Genomic DNA, 7,135 nt, shown 5'->3' with positions numbered 1-7,135 from the left:
CGGGAGTCAGAGGCAGGAGAATCGCTTTAACCCAGGAGGCAGAGGTTGTAGTGAGCCAAGATTGCACCACTGCACTCCAGCCTGGGCGACAGAGCGAGACTTCATCTCAAAACAAAACGAAAACAAAAACATAGTGGATATGAGAGCTAAATATTTTCTTCATTTTACCTGATTACCTAGGTTAGTCCATTTTATTTGGTTACCTAGGTTGACTCTGTAGCAGATTATTACACTGTATCATCTAGAGCCAATTAAACTCAGCAACTATAATATATAATATACAGTTGTACTTCAGAACTAGCACTGTAGCTTTAAAATGAACACAAAATAATACTGCTTCTCCTATAAGAGCTATATCACTGGACTAAATCTTTACTTTAGAACTCTGTCCAGGAGAGAAGTTGTCTGTAGTTGGGTTCACCTGATGGGCATATCTCTAAAGAGAAGGAATGCATCTGGCTTGAAGACATTATTCATGAAGAACATCTTGTGTAAGCTTATCAAACTACTTAGTCACTAATTTATTTATCAGATGTTTATGTAGTGCCTACAGAGATGCATGACACTGTGCTAACTTCCGGAAACAATAATGCACAAATTTAGACATACGGCTGCTTTCTTCATTATAATTTTGCTCCCCATGTAGGTTTTATTACTAAGAAAGTACACTGAAAAGCTAACATGAATATTTTCATCCATTTTTTAGCCATTCATTCATCTAGTCAATGAACATGTTGTTATGGACTGCATGTTTGTGTCTTCCAAAATTAATATGTTGAAGCCCTAACCCACCATTTGATAGTATTTGGAGATGGGGCATTTGGATGGTAATTAGGATTAGATGAGGTCTGGAGAGTGAGCCCTGAGAGGAGATTAATCCCCTTATAAGAGACTCCAGAGATCTCTCTTTCTCTCCCTCCCCACCATGTAAGGACGCAGTGAGAAGTCGGCTGTCCAAAAATCTGTTACTGAAGTCACCCAGTCTTTGGTATTCTTTTATTGTAGCCTGAACAGACTGACACATGAATTGAACTTCTAGTAAAGCCCTGTGATTACAAAGATAAATCTCAACCTTTGCCCTTAAGGAACTCCCCATATCGTGGATCTCAGATACATTTAATGTGATACCTATAGCAATCGATGTATGGTCAAGGGATACTGGTGATATAAAGGATGGTGTGACTGACTCTACTTGGGTGGGTCAAGGAAGTCTCTTTAGAAAAATAATGAAATTTATTTCAGGCTGAGGAAAAAGTGTGCAAAATCACAGAGGAATGAAACAACATGATGTGTTGGGGATGGAAGGACTAGGGCAACAATAAAATATTTCCTAAAACAGAAGCAGTGACAAGGATTGCTCTATGAGAATTAAATTAAAACTAACTAAAGCAAAGTTTAAATATAGTAATTTAAAGATACACATTTCTTCCCAAGCTAACTTGACAGTAAACTGAATGATGTATTTTTTTTCTTTTCTTTTTTTTTTTTTTTAGAGATTTGGTCTCAGTCTGTTGCCCAGGCTAGAGTGCAATGGCATGATCATAGCTCATTGCAGCCTTGAACTCCTGGGCTTATACAATCCTCATGCCTCAGCCTCCCAAGTAGCTGGGACTACTACAGGCACATGCCACCATGCCCAGCTATGAATGATGTATTCACCGATCTTTTTTATTATTATTATTACTATTTTTAAGCTATATCCTACAGGAAGTATATTCACTTATCTAATGGCAGTAACAATAAAAAAGTGCCACTATTTAACCGTTATTAGACTTTATTACGTACCACTCCTTTTTTTGTCGTTATGAATGGTGTTGCAATAAATTTCATCCTGCATATAGATACCATTTGGATTAGAGTGCCAGGAAATATTTCCAGATGTAGAATTACTGGGCCAAGAGGTAAGATATCACTACCAACTTGCTTTGAAATGTGTAAGTTATACCACTATCACCAGCACAATATGCCATATCATCCTTTCATGAGGGATTATTAATTGAGAAATTTTGCTAATAGACTGAATCAAAAAATATTTATTGAAGACTGGGCCTGGTAGCTCATGCCTGTAATCTCGGCACTTTGGGAGGCTGAGGTGGGTCACTTGAGCCCAGGAGTTTGCAACAGCTTAGGCAACATAGTAAGACCCTGTCTCTACAAAAAATTTTAAAAATTAGCTAGATGTGTGTGCCTACAGTCCCAGCTACTCAGGAGGCTGAGGCAGGAGGATCACTTGGGCTTGGGAGGTCAAGGCTGCAGTGAACCATGTCACACCACTGCACTCCAGCCTGGGTGAGAAGGTGAAACCATGTCTCAAAAAAAGAAAAAAATTCATTAGAGGTAACACTATGCCACACATTATGCTAAGAGAGAAAAATGGTACATGATTAGAGTGGTCAAGTTAATGTCTTTGATTACTGGTAATATTAGAATTTTTTTCTTCTTTCAAAAATGGGGTTTTATGGCGAGGTGGCTCACACCTGTAATCCTAGCAGTTTGGGAGGCCGAGGTGGGTGGATCGCTTGAGGTCAGGAGTTCGAGACCAGCCTGGCCAACACCACCTCTGCTAAAATACAAAAATTAGCTGGGCATGGTGGTACCTGCCTGTAATCCCAGCTACTCAGGAGGCTGAGGCAGGAGAATCGCTTGAACCCGGGAGGCAGAGGTTGAATTGAGCTGAGATCACACCACTGCACTCTAGCCTGGGTGACAGGGCATGACTCTGTCTTAAGTGCTGGGATTTCATGTCTCAAAAAAAAAAAAAAAAAAATGGGGGGAAGTGTTGCTATGTTGCCCAGGCTGGAGTACAGTGGCTATTCACAGGCACTATCATAGTGCACTATAGCCTCAAACTCCTGAACTCAAGCAATCCTCCTGCTTCATGTTGGATGTTTTATATATGTGTTATCATCACACACCAATGATGTATATGCGTATATATCATCAGTAGTTCTCAAGATAGATTAGACAGCTTAAATATTTACTAAGTACCTGACATGTGCCATTGTTTCAGATTTTGTAAACTTTAGTGGTGAATACTTGCAATCAAAAATGTATATTCTAGAGAGAGGAAATAAACAATAAAAATGAAAATAAATGCATAAGATAACTTCCCATTCTAGTGCAGTTATGGAGACATTACAATAAAACAATAGACAAATTTGGTGGAGGAGTGACTTTGACTGGAATTACAAGAGAATTCCTTTATGAGAAGATGACATTTGAGCTGAGAGTTGAATAATTTAGAAGGCAGTCATGTCAAACTCCCAGGGAAGAGCTTTTCAAACAGAAGGAATACAAAGTGCCAAGATACAGGACTCACCGTAAGTTTGGTGTGTTTAATAAACCTAACAATGTGGATGAAGTATAAGGATCAAGGGAGAGAGTGGAATGAGATGAAGTTAGAGAGGTAGGCAGGGACCAGGCTGTGAAGGGTTTGGAAGGGCATGGAAGGGCATAGAAGGGCATAGAAGGGCCTTTAGAATTTATTCTCATAATGATGGAGGCTGGGCATGTTGGCTCACACCTGTAATCTCAACACTTCGAGATGCCAAAGCAAGAGAATGTCTGGAGTCCAAGAGTTAGAGACCAACCTGGGCAACATAGTGAGAGTTTCTACAAAAATTTTAAAACTTAGCCCAGCATGGTAGTGCATGTCTGTGATCCCAGCTACTAGGGAGGGTGAGGTGGGAGGATGGCTCGAGCCCAAAAGGTCGAGGTTGCAATGAGCTGTAATCATACCACTGCACTCAACCTGGAAGACAGAGCGAGACCCTGTTTCAAAAAAACAAAAAACCTCTTTCCACCATCTTTCCACATCACCACAATGGTGCACATAAATGTCCTGGCTGATGCTCTCAAGAGAATCAACAATGCCAAACACCAGGTTCTTATTGGGCCATGCTCCAAAGTCATCATCCAGTTTCTAACTGTGATAATGAAGCATGGTTACATTGGTGAGTCTGAAATCATTGATGATCAGAGCTGGGAAAATTGTGAACCTCACAGGCAGGCTAAACAAGTGTGCAGTGATTAGCCCCAGATTTGATGTGCAACTCAAAGATCTAGAAAAATGGCAGAATAATCTGCTCCCATCCTGCCAGTTTGGTTTCATTGTACTGACAACCTCAGCTGGCATCATGGACCATGAAGAAGCAAGACGAAAACACACAGGCGGGAAAATCCTGGGATTCTTTTTCTAGAGATGTAATGTATATTTACAAAGAAACTGACTCGTGGACACACACACACACACAAACAACAACAAAGAAAACAATGGAGGCCCTGGAAGCATTTTAAGCAGTGAGAACGTGGCATGGCACAATCAGATTGACGCTTTTAAAGATCTCTCCAACTGCTGTATGAAAAATGGACTTTTTTTTTTGAGACAGAGTTTCGCTCTTGTTGCCCAGGCTGCAGTGCAGTGGCACAATTTCAGCTCACTGCAACCTCCGCCTCCCAGGTGCAAGCAATTTTCCTGCCTCAGACTCCCGAGTAGCTGGGATTACAGGCATGCACCACCATGCCCAGCTACTTTTGTATTTTTAGTACAGTCGGGATTTCTCCATGTTGGTCAGGCTGGTCTTGAACTCCTGACCTCAGGTGATCCACCCGTCTTGGCCTCCCAAAGTCCTGGGATTACAGGCGTGAGCCACTGTGCCTGGTCAATTTTTTGTAGTTTTAGTAGAGATGGGGTTTCATCATGTTGGCCAGGCTGGTCTCGAACTCCTGATTTTCGGTGATTCACCCACCTTGGCCCCCCGAAATGCAGGGATTACAGTCGTGAGCCACCATGACTGGCTGAGAAATGGACAATTTCTTACGTGTAGGCATGGAGTCCAATTACATAGCTCTAGGGATCCAGGCAAGAGATGCTGATGGATAGAATAGAATTGTAAAAATGGAGGTGATGAGAAATGGGCAGATTGGAATACATGTCAATGACTTCCTGATGAATCCATAATTTCAGATTCTGTACATCTGGAGAGGGCCCAGGAAAGTGCAGTTATATAACAAGTATCCCAAGTGGTTCTGATGACAGCACACAAGGAGTATACTGAGAAAATACTGTTATAAGGGACAGAGAACATATTTGGCATTTTTGTTAATAAATAAGAAAGAACGATTCAAAAAAAGAAATCACTATCTTATGTCTGAGAAACTGACAGGTCTTTCATTTGGTAAAATAATCCCAAACTTTAAGTAAAATTAACAAAAATATTACCATGGCAGGGCCAGGCATGGTGGCTCATGCCTGTAATCCCAGAACTTTGGGAGGCTGAGGCAGGCGGATCATCTGAGGTCAGGAGTTTGAGACCAGCCTGACCAATATGGTGAAACCCCGTCTCTACTAAAAATACAAAAATTAGCCGGGCATGGTGGTGCATGCCTGTAGTCCCAGCTACTCAGGAGACTGAGACAGGAGAACTGCTTGAACCTGGGAGGTAGAGGTTGCAGTGAACTGAGATCATGCCACTGCACTCCAGCCTGGGTAACAAACCAAGAGTCCATCTCAAACAAACAAAAAAAGAAAAATAAAATATTACCATGGCAAAAATGAATATCACTTCATGTTTTAGAAAGCTAGTCTCATTTTTACTTTTCACCCCTTCTTTCCACACATTTTTAATGTCTTTACCCTGTGTACTTCCTGTCTTCTTTATCGACTCTGCCTGGCTTGTACCTTCATGGTTGGTATTACTATTATGCCCCAGTATCCAGTTCTCTTCTACATGAGAAGACTGCACTTCCTCAATGCCTTGATATTACATATGGCCATGTGATTTGCATTGGCAAATAATGAACAGAAATTACCTGTGTAGCCAACACAGCAGCCTGTTGTGAGGGGTGATATAGGAACACACAGTGATATACAAATGCCATGAGATGAAAGTACCCTGGAATTCTGAAGCTGGAGAACAGCTTCCCTAGAGAATAGCCAGGAACCACTGTAGACTTTGGGTGAGCCCTGGGATTTGGGACTTGTAATTGTAGCATAATCCAATTCACCTAGATCAATACTACTCCCTGTGATTCTCCTTCATTGGGCTTCTTATATGGCTACTTTGGTGGCAATGATTAGCCTTAAGATCCATGCACTGTCTTCGCTGAAATATTTAGGATTAAGATATCACATGATTTTCTAGTAATAATACAAAAACATAACTATTAGCTTCAAGGATCTCAGACATGAGTATCCCTCTGTAATATTTTGTCTTACTTATTTCAATAAAGATAATCTAAATGATAAAGGTAAATCTTCTCAACTGATCCTGGGTTCCCTCAATCATCTAGAACATCACTCAGCAAACAGAGAAGCATCAGAGGTTTCGTCAGTAACACTTGTGTTCTGTCCTGTACATGTTCTTGCAAAAAATCAAAAAATTAATATGCTCATGACATATGGGTACACATGGCAGCTACGGCCATTTGAAACTTAGTATGGATTTAGCAGGGGGAAGAATCTATCTACATCTTACCTTTTAAATTTCAGTGAAGCCTCTTGCTAACAGAATGAATAATTCCACAGTGCTCAGTATTATGTTAGTCAAATCAGTTTCTAAGCCTTGGCACTATTGCCATTTTGAGCAGGATAATGCTTTGTTGCGAGGGGCTGTCTTGTGCACTGTAGAATGCTGAACAGCATCCCTGACCTCTATCTAGATCTCAGGCCACTAGTACACCTGAGCCCTGTTAGGACAACCCAAAATGTGTCTAGACATTGCCAAAGTCTGCTGGGAGACAAAATTATCCCCAGTTGCAAACTACTGGCCTAAATGAATGTATACCTTTCATTCATCATTGTTGCTCAATGATGAAGATTTAAAAAGCATTATTAGGTTTGAATAAAAAAGTAACCAAGATTAATGTTTAAGAATAGACACAGTAGATATTTTAATAAAAACAATGGTCCTGCCATTTTTTATTTATCATAGCAATATATACTTACAGAAGAAAAAGAATTGTACATTTTAAATTCCAATCATTACACTAATTTTTTTGTAGTTGAATAATAAAAGAATGAATCTCTTAGTGACTTTTTAATGTTTGAAAAACTTAATGTTTGAAAATACAAATTATGATATGATACACATTCAATAACTGGAGTGAGTTCACTTCCAAATGAAAGACCCTTGGC

This window comes from Papio anubis, chromosome 19 (assembly GCF_008728515.1).
Source record: "Papio anubis isolate 15944 chromosome 19, Panubis1.0, whole genome shotgun sequence".
Taxonomy (NCBI): domain Eukaryota; kingdom Metazoa; phylum Chordata; class Mammalia; order Primates; family Cercopithecidae; genus Papio; species Papio anubis.
Note: the sequence above shows the minus strand (reverse complement) of the source record.